Below are 16978 nucleotides of genomic sequence, written 5' to 3'. Positions count from 1 at the left end.
ATCTTGATAGCCGAAATAATGTTACAGGAACACTAAATTTACACTTGCAATTAATATTAGAATAATTATATATTTATTTGATAAACGATTCCGAAGATATTCACTTTCTTCTATACCCGACTGTTAACCGACTGAATAGTTTACCTTCATCTGTTTTCGAGACGCCGCGCACACACATACCTCCACACACAGATACCCGCATACAAGTATCTCTACTACGCATTCAAGCCAGTCCAGCACAGAAAATTATATATATCTCAACAACATTAAAAGAAAAACTATGCCAAGCCCTAGTATTAAAATATCCCGACTATACGAAAACATTTACGTTAACAACGGATGCCAGTAACGAAGGTTTAGGAGCCATTCTTTCACAAGACGGACACCCTTGTTGCTTCGTTTCAAGAACATTAAACCCCCCTGAACGAAATTATACTATGACAGAAAAGGAATTATTAGCTATCGTTTGGGCAGTTAAAAGACTTAGACAATATTTACTAGGCCGCAAATTCAAAATTCAAACAGACCATCAAGCTCTTAAATGGCTACACAACTGCAAGGAACCCTCTAGCCGATTGATTCGATGAAGACTGAAATTAGAGGAGTACGAATATGACATGGATTACGTAAATGGAAAGGAAAACACAGTCGCTGACGCCCTATCCAGAATACACGCGATAACACAAACTGACGTTTTATTAAAACGATTCAAACACTGGGAAAAATCAGAAGAAATACCAAAATTATTAAAACTAACATCTAGCAAAGACTACTTTTTCCAATTAACAAAAACGATCTAAGCCCATATGACGAAACCACATGGTTACAGAAAATATCAAACATACTTCAAACAAGTAGAAAGATCGGAATAGGAGACATTAACTTAAACGCACAAGAAAAAGCACACATAAGAAGACTTCTTTTATTTTTCAATGACCAAAGCGACGACATAGAATTTGCTTACGAACCAATACAGAGTTTAAGTGAAGAAGAGATAGAACAAGTACTAAAAGAAAATCATGACTTGATAGGACATCCCGGAATGCAAAAGACGTACGACAAAATCAATGACAAATATAATATCCCACACCTAATGGACAGAATAAAAACTGGAATAGGAACTTGTGCGACGTGTCAAACATCAAAGACTGTTCGGATAAGAGGAAAGGAAGAATCACAAATAACTGACACCCCATTAGAACCTAACGACAAAATCGCTATGGATTTGATAAGTCCATTGAAAAAGACCAAGGCAGGAAACCAATACATTCTCTCTATACACGATGAACTAACCAAATATTTATTACTTGTACCCTTAAAAACAACAACAGACCCAATCAATCTGGAACGCTTTACTGAATCACTACATTTATATATTCTCCGCACCCAAACGTAAACCGTGAAACGAAAGTTTCATTAGCGAACTAATGCAACGATACGAAGAAGCATTTAGAATCAAACATATAAAAACCACCTCATTCCACCCGTAATCCAACGGAAGCTTAGATCGAACACGTGCTGTAATATCCGACATGTTAAAAGCTATACAAAACGACAATGAAACAGAATGGGATCAAAACCTAAATTTTGTGTGTCTAGCATATAACATAATGGTTCATGATGCCATTGGATATACCCCTTTCGAACTCACATTTGGACATGAGGCCAATCTCCCCTCTACCATATCCCAGAATCCCCAAAGAACATACGCTGATGATGTTAGCTTCAGGAATCGAGAATGAGCTGCCAAACTACTTAAAGACAGAGAAACTCTAATGAAGAGTTAACAAAGATATGAAAGAGATAAAAAAAAATTATTAAACTTCAATCCATTTTTAGAGAAGGAGATTTAGTATTAGTTCATAACGATCATAAAGAACACAAGTTAGATACCGAATGGCTAGGGCCATACACCATTGAAAAAGTAAAAACCCTTTATTACGAAATAATGGTAAATGACTCGATTAGGAAAATACATGGTAATCGTATTAAACCTTACTTTCCAGGACGGTCTTCATCTTCTTCATAGATAGCTAAGCTAAACGTTCTATATATCAAGAAAAATTAGCTCATGCATACATATATAGCGAATCTGTAAACGTAATTATATGTTTAGACATTAAGGATATATATGCAAAACTAAGCGAAATTAAAAGATTTAGACTAATGTTAACAGAGCATTGTACGAGTGAATGCCAGTCTTTCAATGAAATGATTACTCGCGCTCACGAAAGAAATTTAGACAATTTAGTAATGCATATTAAACTTATGACACCCACTCGTTACCGAAGAGAGTTATTGAATTTTGTTGGATCCATTTCTAGCAATCTATTTGGAACTCTGGATGACGATGATTTAGAATTAATAAATAAAAATATAGATAAACTTTTTGATGAAAACAATAAATTAAAAACCAATATAGCTTAGAAAACAAATCTCAAAACTATAGCTTTACCCTCAAATGAAAGTCTAGAAGAAATCCTAACAAAAATTGAAACGGCTCCAAAAATCATTAAAACTGTACAATCGTATAGAATGCACCTCAATCAAATTTCCAACGAAGTAAACAAATTCGATCATTTGCATCGGACCTACATCTTGAGGTTAAAATCTTCTGTTACAAATTATTAATTAGACCTATTTATAACTTATGCCAATCCCATATGTTATAAAATCTCTGCCAGTGCGATGGAAAACGCAAGGCTAGGCATCTTGAAAATAAGTGCATTAGAAGAAGCAGCAATTATTTTAGAACGGCCATCTCTTACTACAAGAATTATAATAGCAGCAAAAATATATTATTAAGAGCTTCATAATAGATTTAATAATAATGATTTAATTGAGGGAATTATTTACCTTTACTCCTTGTATTTAGAGAGGGCTATGAAAAATGTACATCTCCTTCAAGAGGCTAATTAGAATACTTCCTGATATACATTGCCACATTAAGAATCAAATACTTCCCAATCATCTAGACGCTCGGAGGGGCAGCCAGCTGCGCTCGTTAAGGCCCAGAACTGAAGACGACGCGTCGCGAGTCCGAATCCTTGGCAAAGAGAACTTGAAAACAGGAACGGAAAAACCAAAATTTCCCTTACAAGTAATATACAACAGGCAAGCGGTCAGCTCCTCTTGCATGTGTTGTTGGTATACTTACTGAGAGTGCTTGGTAGAGTTGCTTGGTAAGCACCCCAGAGCCGACGAACACTCACACTTCCGACCATGTTCCTACCATTTCGACTGTGGAGATCTTAGCCAGTAAGAGTCCGGCCGACACACTACCCTCTGCCGCCGCTCTGTGCCCCCGGCCGGTAAGATGGAGAGATAAGAGGTTGTCTATGAGAACTTCCTCCACGAAAAAAAAAGAAAAAATAAAAAACACAGGCAATCACTACCAACTGAAACGGAAGGACAAAAAGAAAGAAAAACATAAAAAAAAAACAAAAGAAAAGAAAAACAAAAATTTTTTATTGCGGCCGAGGAAGAGAACCTTGACCGCTGTGCCCCGCTCAACCCTTCTAGCACGGGAGGGGGCGCTAGCAGTAATGGCGTCCCCTAGCGTGAAATTAATCAGTTAGGACACTTTTAGGAGAGTGCACCAGCGGTAATTCGTAAAAGGTCCCGTGGTATTCCTGTCACACACGTAGGCATGCCATCGTGGAGTTTTAGTCGGTAAGTATCCGACACTGCTATGCTGCTGCAGCACCAACAAAGCGTCCATGAGGATTTCTCCACGTACCAAAAAAAAGGGATTTAGCTATTATTTCATCCATTCATCTTTTGTCAATTGTCTTCCCTACTATTTTGGATGTTGGATTCCATAGTATGGATCGAAGAATCGAATAGTTTTAATATCAACATATACATTCAAACTATAATACATTAGGTTGGCAACTAAATGATTGCGGATCTTGTCATTACCACTTAATGGCAAAATCTGCAATCACTTAAATGCCAAACCAATAGTACACGATTCCTCTTGTTTCTATCCTATCCGTGGCTTACAGGGAATTTCTGGAAAAAAAAGTTGGCTTGTCTCGTCGATAGCTGGTTATGGATAGCTGGTATTGCTCATTTTCATGAAAGTGGAATCCAGAAACTATTTTTGTAATCGAGTTGCTCCTTTGAAGGTTTAATGTGTAAGATTTAACATATCTAAATGACATTTCGTTCGCAATAAAAAACTTTCTGATGTTGGAAGTTATAAACACACGTCTGTCTTTTAATTCTGAAAATTTTACTTCCAACTGATTTTCAAAAATTTTCAAATATTGAATCCGCCTTAAACGTATGTAAGTAAATGTTTGACAATCGTCTAAAGATGGAATTTCCATAGCGCCTTACGCGGCTGCGTCTAAAATCCGCAGTCTGAGTCTTAAATCCGAATTGTATGGACAACATCGATCGCCTGTCTGCACCACTCTCATAGCAACAACAGCTGATACACGCGTCCGACGCTTGTGTTGATACACATAGCACAGACGACTATGCTAATGTCATTGACAGCAATGCTGCTATTTTCCGACAAACGAGTTTTAAGTGTTGCGTCGGGTGTTTAGATACTACGTAACTTTGTAACGATTTCGATGAACAACTGTATAATGTGTACCTTTTTTAGCGTTTATTCACAAAACAGTTTTAATATAATAATAACTACATAATATTATAATATAATAATAATAATAACATAATGGTGTGATATTGACTGAAATGCCGCAGATCAATAAAATATTAGTTATAATGAATTCAAACCAATGGCTTTAAAATTACAGTACTCACAGATTATTAGAAAAGATAGAACAGATTAAAGAAAATTATGCTAATGAAATAAAATAAATAAAGGAGATAAAGAAACATAAAATGAAATAAATGGATATAAAGTAATATATGATCATATAAATAAAGTAAAACAAAATAATTAACGAACCAATTTACAAATAGAAACTTTTTACAAGCATATAAGTAACATTATGTCTAATTAAATTATAAACAGTTTACGATATTACCGCTACTCGTGTAACATTTTTAATTTCATCATTCAAGGAAATACGTTTACTGAAGTTGATTCAGAATGTCAGTAGGCGCCACCTTCTAACCACCGGTATGTATCCAAGTTTTGCCTATGATTATATTGTTCAAGTCTGGAATTTGGTAATTAATAGTGTAAATTTACTCGGTAATACTGTGTTGTATATCAAATTTTTTTATCTTTCTTATTTCGTTTTTGATTACACGATGTCAATGGATCAAACATCTAAATTCGCGTCTAATATATTGTTCGAAATGCAATGCTCGAAAGGATGTAGCTGTAAAGATCATTTGCCACAAGAAAAGGTTAACAGATAACCTGTGTTATCCGGAAGGATAGCGGAAGCCCTTCGCGGTCCCTCCAAAAAGATCTGATAAGTCCCGACGAAAGGCGACAGTGCCTTACCATTTATATATGTGTTCCATCCTTGTCTATGGGAGTGTTAAACGTATCTCCTTCCGTATTACAAAAAAAATTTTTTTTTTTTACGTGGAGGAAATCTTCATAGACACCTTACCACCCGTGGGGACGGGCAGAAGGTAGTGCCGGATTTTTACCGGCTAAAACCTCCACGAACGGGACATTGGTACCAGCGCGAGTTGATCGTCGGACGACCCCTGTGTGCTGAACACCAAGCACCTTTAACCAAATATTCCTAGAAAGTATACCCAGAACACACGCAAGGGAGGGGCTGGCCGCTTGCCTGCAGTATATAACTTTTAAGAAAAATTTTGGTTTTTCCGTCCCCTTTTTTGAGATGTCCTTATACCGAGGTTTCGAACTCGCAACGCGTCGTCTTCAGTTCTGGGCCTTAACGAGCGCAGCTGGCTGCCCCTCCGAGCTTCTAGATGATTGGGAAGTATTTGATTCTTAATGTGGCAATGTATATCAGGAAGTGTTCTAATTAACCTCTTGAAGGAAATGTATATTTTTCATAGCCCTCTCAAAATATAAGAGGTAAAGGTAAATAATTCCCCCAATTAAATCATTATTATTAAATCCATTATGAAGCTCTTAACAATATATTTTTGCTGCTATTATAATTCTTGTAGTAAGAGATGGCCGTTCTAAAAGAATTCCTGCCTCTTCTAATGCACTTATTTTCAAGATGCCTAGCCTTGCCTTTTCCATCACACTGGTAGAGATTTTATAGTGTATGGGATTAGCATAAGTTATAAATAGGTCTAATTATTAATTTATAACAGAAGATTTTAACTTCACGATCTAGATTTAGATTATTAGAATTACGGTCAAGAATTACGAGGTGGATCTGTCCCGCCGATTGAAAAGTGCAGTTCATTAAATGGGCTTAGAAATCTGTTATAATTTTTCTTTTTACTTAAAAAAAAATTTGTTTGTATTCGTTAAATATATATAAAATCATACCTCAAAATTCAACAGATTCGTTTCTTTCTTTCCCTTCTAAAAAAATCACAAAATGTGGCTGTTTTAGAACATTCTAATTCCGAACACTCCCTTAATCGTTTTATTTACTTATCAATTCGTATCCCGGTGCTTTTTGGGGGTTAAAATGCTAATAGATCATTTCTTTGACCTCTGAGTTTGTGAATGGTTTTACAGGAAAAAATATCTAGAAAGGTGATTTACAAAAATTTCATGTATTGTCACAAATATGATTTATAAATATACAAATATTTCTGCTTCGTTGGTAGAAGAAAGTGTTTTTTTATTATTATTATTTAATTTGTACTTTACAATTTGTCCAGCTAGACATTTGGTAAATTTTTCTTGTTTAATTGCTAAATAGCATTTAGATGGCTACGCCCAGCGGGATACCATCTTTCAGTTTGTTTATTTTATTTCTTTAGTGAGGTCAATGGGATGTTTTCTTTTTGTCTTCTATCTATGAGAGTTTTGTTTGTTTCGGCGGTCAATTTGTTTGGATGTGTTGTCGTTTTTTCCTGGTATTTTTCTGCGTACCTGCCGATTTCAATAGAAGAAAGTGACTTAAATACTTCGGCTAATGCACAACTAAGTTTGCTTTATCTGTGTAGGGTATCGTGTCCTCCTTGCGACAAATGGATCGCAGAAATAATTTACGATGAACAAGTGAATTTCTTGAATATCTACAAAAAAGAATAGTTACAGTCTATTGTAAGAGACAAGTTCCATAGATACTTCTAGAAACAGTTGTTTTTGAATTTCTGAGGGATTGTTGTCACTTTTCTTGTTGCTTCGTTTAACCTGCGTTTCCTCTTGCTTCTCGATTGCTTTGCGATATTCTTCTGAGCTTATGTCTTTCTGTAATTTTCCTTTTTATGGAATCTGGATAGTCCTGTTTGCTTGCGGACTCTTCATCAGGTGTAGTAGAACGGATCGCATTTATTATGTTGCTATTCAAATATTCCATACCTGCTTCAAAATCTTCGTTTGTTCTTAGCGGTACTGAAGTCGATCTTGGGATGTTTAACCCTTTCGCTTCGGCAGTCCAGTCCGCCTAAGTGCTCTTCCTGTACGGAGGCGTGCACCACAAATGCGCACAGTGGCGTGATTGCTGTGTAAATGTTTTCCTAAGTTTTAAATAAGAATTCTACTGAATAAAACAATAATAAAACAATCTTTGCTCCAATATGATAAGTATAATTTACATCTTTAATATGAAAAGGCTTACAAAATTACAGGTAATATATTACATATTTACATATTTACAAGATGGCACTGGTATATGCCTGATATATCGCGTGGTCGCCGCCTATAAGCGGCACCCGAAGCGAAAAGGTTAAAACTTCTCGAAAGCACTGATAATTTGTGAGGTCGTTGTGAGTAGATCTATTTAGTTTTCAATAATTGTTGAATTACTTGTTGCTACAAGTGAGTGATCTGAAGAGAGTTCCAGAAAAGAGCTGACTCGGGCACATTTTGCAGAGATGTTTTAATATTTATATGATTTAATGTTAAATATAATGATAAAGAGATCAATCAACATAGTATTATGTCGTAGATTATTTCAATTACTACACATGTTATATTTCTTATTATTTCGATCTCTTGGTATTTCATTTTTCTCTTTACTTCTCATATTTCTCTCTAATTTACTTTACTTCTCTAACTTATAATTTCTCATTTTATCGAAGAACTTTCAGATATGTAAATATACACACATTTTATCGCTCAGGTAGGTTGTGCAGCTTATTGCTTAATGTACATGAAACAAATATAGACATCCCATAAAATGATTCGCTTAACTATTACCCTATACGCGCAAATATTATTATAAATAATATTTATTTTTATATGCACATATTTAAAAGGTAAACTTTTCGGTTTTCTACATATAAAATGTAGTAATATAATGATCCAAAACTTATTGTAGTTTATAATTATGCCAATAAAGAGAACTGATGTTTATAATGATTCCTTGTGATGTTTAGAATGATATTTATAACGATGCTTGTTGATAAATTATAATTATTTCGTACATTATAACAAAAATACATGATACATTAAAGTTATTCGTTTTAAAGTATAATTAATAAAAAAACGAAGATAGTGTCACGTAAAAATAGTGGGAAAAATAATAATAAAAAGAAATGTTGGGCTCTTGAACCAGAGTTCCAGATACCTTTATTCTGCAATAAGATTGCAAGTGTGCGATTAGACCGTTACCGAAAGACTGAAGTCTCGATCAGTCCTTCAAACAGGCAAACAGTCTTTGTCCCAACTACGGGAAGATAGGGGAGACCTATTTTTTCAACGAACGGCGTCTCCCACTTGCAACTTTCCCTCGAGGGCGGCTAGCATCTTTTTTTAACTACCGATATGGAGATTGACCAATTAGCAGCAACGTCAATTTCCCTTACTTTCCGAACGAAGGCTATCCCCGATGAATCCCATGATCTCGTGTCCTTAGACACACTCCATCGTAGTTTTTCCTCTGTGGCATTGTTGGGACGGAAAGTCATTCTTTCTTGCGATCTCATCGACGAAAAGAGTAACACCTTACGATCAGTGAACATTACGCGTCCGACTTAGATTTTGTGAGCACGGATTCGTTATTGAACCTAGGATCATTGTCATTAGTTTCTCGAGTATCTAATTACCACGGTTACTTGTCCAGTTCTATGATAATCGTATTTGCATTAGTCAATGTCATCTCTATTGCATAACGACAACGCGTAATCCAAGCGAAGATTCGTTTTACGCCCCTAACCCTAATTCGAATGTAAACCCGACATATATATAATTCTTTACTTTGTATTGAATTATTCTATGTACTTTACTGCAGTCTGCTACAAGTAGTATACCAATAACTAATTTTTTCTACGTTAGTTTTACTCATATTGTTAAGAACGATGTAAATAAAATAATAAGAAGAGCCTATCACAAGGGACATTCGAACGTGTACGCAAACGAATGGTCAATAGCATGGAAACATTTAATTAAACTCTGCATTAAATACTTTCACGTGACATCTCTTATTTATCAGAAAAATTTGAATTGATACTAAATAAATAAGGTTTTAGCGTGGATAATGATTCTGATGTAACTATTTTCATTCGTACAACTCGTATGTTATTTGTAATTGTTTTTAAAATGATTTCGAAAGTTAATAGAAAGTTGTATACGTTTTTATTTTATTTTCTGATTTGAATTTGTACAAAATTTGTCAAAGGAATTATCTTCTTTGTCGAAACTGAAAGATTAAAATATAGCGCCTGTTCATTTCTTAAAAATTTATTTACATACAAAATGTTACTCATACATACATATCTGTATTTATCATATTTCTTAATCATTTTACTATTTCGTTATGGTGCATTTCAATTTTTGTATTAGACATCTTTAAATTAATTGCAAAATGCTATTACTAAAATATTCATTGCTGTTCTGCAGACATATTCAATTGTGATGCGAATAAAGCACGACTTGATCTTGTCTAATCTCTTTTTCTCTCTTTCTTTCTACAAATTTAATATTTGTTCCATCCAACTTGGGTCTACTGATTCAGGTATCTACATTCCTTTTTCACAGCGGTCAAATGTATTGCTTTTGAGTTCCGATTATATTGTGACAGTTTACTTACCGTGAAGAAATATCAGGTCTCGTTCCGATAGCTATACATTGGGTTGGCAATTAAGTCATTGCAGATTTTGTCATTAGGTGGTATTGACAAAATCAGCAATCATTTAGTTGCCAATGCAGTAGATCAGTGGTCTCAGTAACTGTTGGTATTCGGTCTTATCCGGTGTCAGGACCGGTACACTTCAAAACCGATGAGCTAATGACGGACACCCACCAGTCGGCAAGGTAGTGCACGCGGCAGCAGGGGGTCAGGGCCCAGACCCAACACCCGGGGGTCCTCCCTACTTCGTAAGATAACCACTTGTGTAGGGATGCGGCCGAGTTGTAAGAGCTCCAGTTTTTGAAAGTCACGGCTGCAGTTCGGAAGTAAACTGTCATTAGTGTAAACAAGATGTTAGCAAATAAATTCTCTCTTTTTTTATTTTCACCTTCCATTTCTTTTTTTACTTTACCTGACACCGGCTTCGGCGAACCTTATATGCATGTAAATCTTGTTTTAAATGCATTTAAATTTTCTTAGTGGCTATTTTACTGGATCGCAACTTTCTAGGCGGTATTTCCTTAAAATTTGTTCTTTGTATGTTTCCGATAATTATATCACATCCTTATTTTTTATAACTTTTATATTTAAGGAATTCAACTATCTTATCATTTGTTGCTATAAAAAGTCAGCTACGTATATTCCAACGATCGGTTGCTTCTGTCCCTTAATTTATATGCACACGATTCTCCTTCAAAGTGTGTTATATAATATCCAACGGTATCCAGATTAAGGCAATCCATATGTGCGTTTTTCTAGCTCGCATACTTTGTTACCGTCGGTTATAAATCCTAGTGGTTGTTCCATATATACTCTGTCCTTTGTATTTCTGTATAAGTATGACGATTTGACGTTGGATTGCTTGATTTTCATTCGATTAATCGAAGTTAGAGCCAGCATAGCCCTTGCTGTGTCCAATCGTTGACAGGAGCGAATGATTGCCCGCAATTTATTCCGATTTCTAGTTACGTCCTACTGCGAGTAATCTTGCTTTGTACTTTATATTTCCTTCTTGCTAATTTTATTTATTTATTTTTATTTATCCGTGCCTTTTGGCTTTGGACGAACTTTCGGCTTTACATCTCTTATATCTATGCCGCTTCTTATATGTCGGGTTTACATTAAAATTAGGGTTAGGGGCGTGAAACGAATCTTCGTTTGGGTTACACGTTGTCGTTATGCAATAGAGAAGACATTGACTAGTGCAAATACGATTAGTATAGAACCGGACAAGTAACCGTGGTAGTTAGGTACTCGAGAAACTAATGACAATGATCCTAGGTTCAATAACGAATCCGCGGTCGACGGGATCATAGATGAACGTACTCGCAAAATCTAAGTCGTACGCGTAAATTCACTGGTCGTAAGGTGTTACTCTTTTCGTCGACGAGATCGCAAGAAAGAATGCATTTCCGTCCCGATGATGCTACAGAGGAAAAACTATGATGGGGTGTGTCTAAGGACACGAGATCATCGGATTCGTCGAGAAACTGTCGAAGAACGACTCTTGACTCTTGACACTCCGGTGGCTAACCGAACATCAACGGCTGTGGTGCCGAAATATATTGATGGCCGTTAGGCCTATTGAAGTTTCCCACCCTTTCGGCTTGTCGGCATTTGCCCTTTGTCGTCGACATTGTCTGTATGTCGGTAATCTCTCCGCGGTACTATAATAGAAACGAAAAAACTGCTGGAAAGAGAATCGTTGTATCAGGGCCGACGAGCGTGTAACATTAATCCACATCAGAGACCAGGCCGTACACCGACGAGAAGATGGTAATAACAAACTGCAGACGCAAGTATATTGCAATCAAAATCTTTTGTATCTTTTCAAGCGAATGAAACTGTATTAAAATATATTGCGAGTAAATGTGTTCTGTATTTTAGTGCAGCGTGCAAAGTTTGAAAGGATATATTAATCCTTTTTTGTTATTTATACAATTGATATACAACATAACACATTTGGATATTGATCAAAAATTCATTTTTGATTGAAAATAATCTCACCTAACGCATGGAGTGCCCCTTTATATTTAACTTATTTTACTTTTCTTTTTTTGTTGTGAGGCGCTTTGCAATCTGAACACGCTTTTCCTGGAAAGAGTGCTAGACATGGCCCTATTGTCTAAAGATGGAATTTCCTTAGCCGTACAGCCGCGCCTTACGCGGCTGCGTCTGAAATTCGCAGTCTGAGTCTTAAATTCGAATTGTATGGACAACATCGATCGCCTGTCTGCACCACTCTCATAGCAACACCAGCTGATACACGCGCCCGACGCTTGTGTTGTTACATATAGCACAGACGACTATGCTAATATCATTGACAGCAATGCCGCTACTTTCCGACAAACGAGTTTTAAGTGTTGCGTCGGGTGTTTAGATACTACGTAACTTTGTAACGATTTCGATGAACAACTGTGTAATGTGTACCTTTTTTAGCGTTTATTCTCATAACAGTTTTAATATAATAATAACCATATAGTAATATAATATAATAATAATAATAACATTATGGTGTGATATTGACTGAAATGCCGCAGATCAATAAAATATTAGTTATAATGAATCCAAACCAATGGCTTTAAAATTACAGTACTCACAGATTATTAGAAACGATAGAACAGATTAAAGAAAATTATGGTGATGAAATAAATTAAATAAAGGAGATAAAGAAACATAAAATGAAATAAAAGGATATAAAGTAATATATGATCATATAAATAAAGTAAAACAAAATAATTAACGAACCAATTTACAAATAGAAACTTTTTACAAGCATATAAGTAACATTATGTCTAATTAAATTATAAACAGTTTACGATATTACCGCTACTCGTGTAACATTTTTAATTTCATCATTCAAGGAAATACGTTTACTGAAGTTGATTCAGAATGTCAGTAGGCGCCACCTTCTAACCACCGGTATGTATCCAAGTTTTGCCTATGATTATATTGTTCAAGTCTGGAATTTGGTAATTAATAGTGTAAATTTACTCGGTAATACTGTGTTGTATATCAAATGTTTTTATCTTTCTTATTTCGTTTTTGATTACACGATGTCAATGGATCAAACATCTAGATTCGCGTCTAATATATTGTTCGAAATGCAATGCTCGAAAGGATGTAGCTGTAAAGATCATTTGCCACGAGAAAAGGTTAACAGATAACCTGTGTTATCCGGAAGGATAGCGGAAGCCCTCCGCGGTCCTCCCAAAAAGATCTGATAAGTGCCGCCGAAAGGCGACAGTGCCTTACCATTTATATGTGTGTTCCACTCTTGTCTACGGGAGTGTTAAACGTCTCTCCTTTCATACTCCAAAAAAAAATTTTTTTTTTTTTTTTACGTGGAGGAAATCTTCATAGACACCTTACCACCCTGCGGGGACGGGCAGAAGGTAGTGCCGGATTTTTACCGGCTAAAACCTCCACGGGCGGGACGACGGTGGACCAGTGTTGTGCGAGTTGATCGTCGGGCCCCTGTGTGCTTAACACCAAGCACGTTTACCAAGTACTCCCAGAAAGTACATTCCAGAGAACACGCAAGGGAGAGGCTGCTGCCTGTTGTATATTTCTTTTAAATAGAAACCTTCTCGCCCTGTGCTATTTGTGCCTCCTTTGTATGCCGAGGATTCGAACTCGCGACGCGTCGTCTTCAGTTCCGGGCCTTAACTAGCGTCGCTGGATGCCCCGCCGAGCTTGTAGGTGATTGGAAAGTATTTGATTCTTAATGTGGCATTGTATATCATAGGAAGTATTCTAATTAGCCTCTTGAATGAGATGTACATTTTTCATAGCCCTCTCAAAATATAAGGGGTAAAGGTAAATAATTCCCTTAATTAAATCATTATTATTAAATCTATTATGAAGCTCTTAATAATATATTTTTGCTACTATTATAATTCTTGTAGTAACAGATGACCATTCTAAAAGAATTCCTGTCTCTTCTAATGCGCTTATTTTCGAGATGCCTAGCCTTGTGTTTTCCATTGCACTGGCAGAGATTTTATAACATATGGGATTAGCATAATTTATAAATAGGTCTAATTAATAATTTGAAACAGAAGATTTAGATTTAACCTTAGATTGAACCTCAAGATTTAGATTTAGATTATTAGAAAAATATATAATAATTTAATCCTTTTTTTGTTTTCTGTTATGGTAAAGAATTACGAGGTGGATAATTTTTCTTTTTGCTTTGAAAAAAATTTGTTTCTGTTCGTTAAATATATATAAAATCATACCTCAAAATTCAGCAAATTCGTTTCTTTCTTTCTCTTCTAAAAAAAAATTACAAAAAGACGCTGTTTTAAAACATTCTAATTCAGGACACTCCCTTAATCGTTTTACTTACTTGTCATATTGTATCCCGGTGCTTTTTGAGGGTTAAAATGCTAATAGATCATTTCTTTGGCCTCTGAGTTTGTAAATGGTTTTATAGGAAAAGATATCTAGAAAGGTGATTTACAGAAATTTCATGTATTATCACAAATATGATTTATGGATATACAAATATTTCTGCTTCATTGGTAGAAGAAGGTGTTTTTTTTTTATTATTATTTAATTTGTACTTTGCAATTTGTCCAGCTAGACATTTGGTAAATTTTTCTAGCTTTATTGCTAAATAATATGTGGATGGTTACGCCCATCGGAATACCATCTTTCAGTTTGTTTATTTTATTTCTTTAGTAAGGTCACTGAGGTGTTTTCTCTTTAGTCTTCTTTTTATGAGCTCTTTCCTTGTATTTCTTTGCGTACCTGCCGATAATTTCAGTAATGATGGCACGATGAACCGAATAGTATCGTGCTTTTGTATCAGAAATGTTTTTTAAAAATAGTGAATCAGTTATTAGAACAAAGTAATTATTTATTTATTTTATTTTATTTATTATTACTTAGTCCGCTCCTTTCGGCCTTGGTCGAGCTTTCGGTTTTACATCTCGTTTACCTATTACGCTTTTTACATTCTATCAGTCTCATGGCGTTATCGCTTTATTGCCTCCTCCCTTATATCTATCTAATCTATCTATAAATCTATCTATTATATTGCACTCCATTATATATTCTGTCTCTAAAACTATGGCAATTTTTGCGCTTTTGCCTCCTTGCTGTGCTTCCTTATTGTCGTTCCTCCTCGTCTTGTATCGCTCTTCTCTTCTCCATTATTGTTTTCAATTCTATTAGTCCTTCTCCAGCATCGTTTAGTATTTTTTCCGTGTCCTTTGGTCCTCCCGTTATTTCGCATTCTTCTATTCCGTGCCTCAGGTCTTCTTCTTTCCTTTTACGTAGCCTGCATCTCTTTTCTCCCTCTTGTTTCCAGTATTCCCTTGCTTTGGTCTCGTTTCCACATCTGAATCCTGCTAATATTTTTCTGTCCTTCCACTTCATCCTCCCTTCTAAGTATTTTGGTAACTCTTCTGTGGCGATTTTTCTATATTGTCGAACAAAGTAATTATTTCGCATACATTTTTAAATTCCGCGCCACGACACTGTTCATTGCCGTAACTCCATCAAGTTACAGGTTCGGAATTTTTGGCACAGTGCTTCTGCATTAAACACGAAGCTACTCGCTGTTGCTCGTGCAATACGAATTGCAGAGGACATTGAAACTGTGAGAATAGCAATGCAACGAGATCAACGCTGTTCAACCAGGAGACACGCAAGCGCTTTATTTTCAAGTCGAAGTCTTCGTAGAATTTTGCACAAGGACCCTAACTTTCATCCATACAATATAGTTGTTGTCCAACAGCTAAATTTTTCTCAAGAGTTACTTGAAATTTTGACTGTAAATAGTGCGCTGAACTTTCTGCTTATGTCAGACCAGACTCATCTTGTATTATCTGGTTGTGTCGATAAATAAAATTTTCCTGAAAATCTTCACGAAGTTCAGGTTTTCACACCCAGAAAATTACCGTATAATATGGAGCAGCATTGTTTGGTACCGTTGCCTTTTCTTTGAGGACAGGCTGTGCTGTTACGATGACATAAGACCGCTATGTGAAAATTCTGTGTAATTCTTTGGAACCACAATTGCATCGACTTGAACACTGTGTGGTCCCATTAGGGTAATAGATCGAAAAGTTCATTTCGTTTTATAAGGAAATAATGGATGCACAGCATTTTCCGTTTTGTATTATTTTGTCGAATTACGTATGATCCATTTTGTTCCCAGCAAAATAAAGATCACAACGTTCGACAGATTAGGTTTCATGCTTATATAAAGATGCGTCGTTGTAAAAGATGTGTCTGGAAGAGAAAGACACTTTTCGGACAACCTAATACAACTTTGCACGTCACAATGGCAGTGTGTTGAATGTTTGCGCGTGGAATGTTTTCTGGACATTCGGTTTCATGGTATGACGATATTTCTTATTTCTCTTGATCGGCAAATTTGATTTAATGCGATTAGTGATAGTTGCCTCAAAAACCAAAAAACAAAGAGTGTGATCCTCCATTTGCCAATATTTAGGAATTGAAAGAAAAGATAAAATTGCAGCATTTCATAACGAAATGATCCAAAAGGTAATAGGAAATCTTTGGAATCAACTAGAATAATATTCGAGAGAGTCTTTTTCAAAAAATAAATTGGCATCTTTGTATTAACATAAAAGCTTCATAAGAAATTGAAATCTTAATATTCTATTTCATTTGAAAAATCGTTCAGATTCCTGTGCCCTGCCATGTTTAATCTGTGAAGTAAATATGTTCCCAACTTGCAATTTAAATTACCTAAAAAATAAAAACTCTAAGCTATCAAAGAAACAGTTTTGTTTATTTTGTTATATTTGTTTCAAACGATTAAGTTTAAGACATTTGAAAAACTAACGAAATAAATAGAAAATATGTTATATATAAATTATTAGAAAGAG

At 35.5% G+C, this 16978-nt stretch overlaps 1 protein-coding gene and 2 non-coding genes across 3 annotated transcripts in view; all 3 read right to left on the bottom strand.

Annotated features, from left to right (window-relative positions):
• LOC126875445 (golgin subfamily A member 6-like protein 6) overlaps positions 1-16978 on the bottom strand; it is a 224919-nt gene that overhangs the window by 97119 nt on the left and 110822 nt on the right. The gene's annotated exons all lie outside the window — the stretch shown is intronic.
• On the bottom strand, positions 5392-5498 carry LOC126875634 (U6atac minor spliceosomal RNA). The gene has a single exon (XR_007693599.1). It is a non-coding gene; the product is annotated as a U6atac minor spliceosomal RNA (small nuclear RNA).
• Positions 13325-13431, bottom strand: LOC126875622 (U6atac minor spliceosomal RNA). The gene has a single exon (XR_007693592.1). It is a non-coding gene; the product is annotated as a U6atac minor spliceosomal RNA (small nuclear RNA).

This window comes from Bombus huntii, chromosome 18 (genome assembly GCF_024542735.1).
Source record: "Bombus huntii isolate Logan2020A chromosome 18, iyBomHunt1.1, whole genome shotgun sequence".
Taxonomy (NCBI): Eukaryota; Metazoa; Arthropoda; class Insecta; order Hymenoptera; family Apidae; genus Bombus; species Bombus huntii.
Note: the sequence above shows the minus strand (reverse complement) of the source record. Positions and strands in the feature narration are given on the sequence as shown.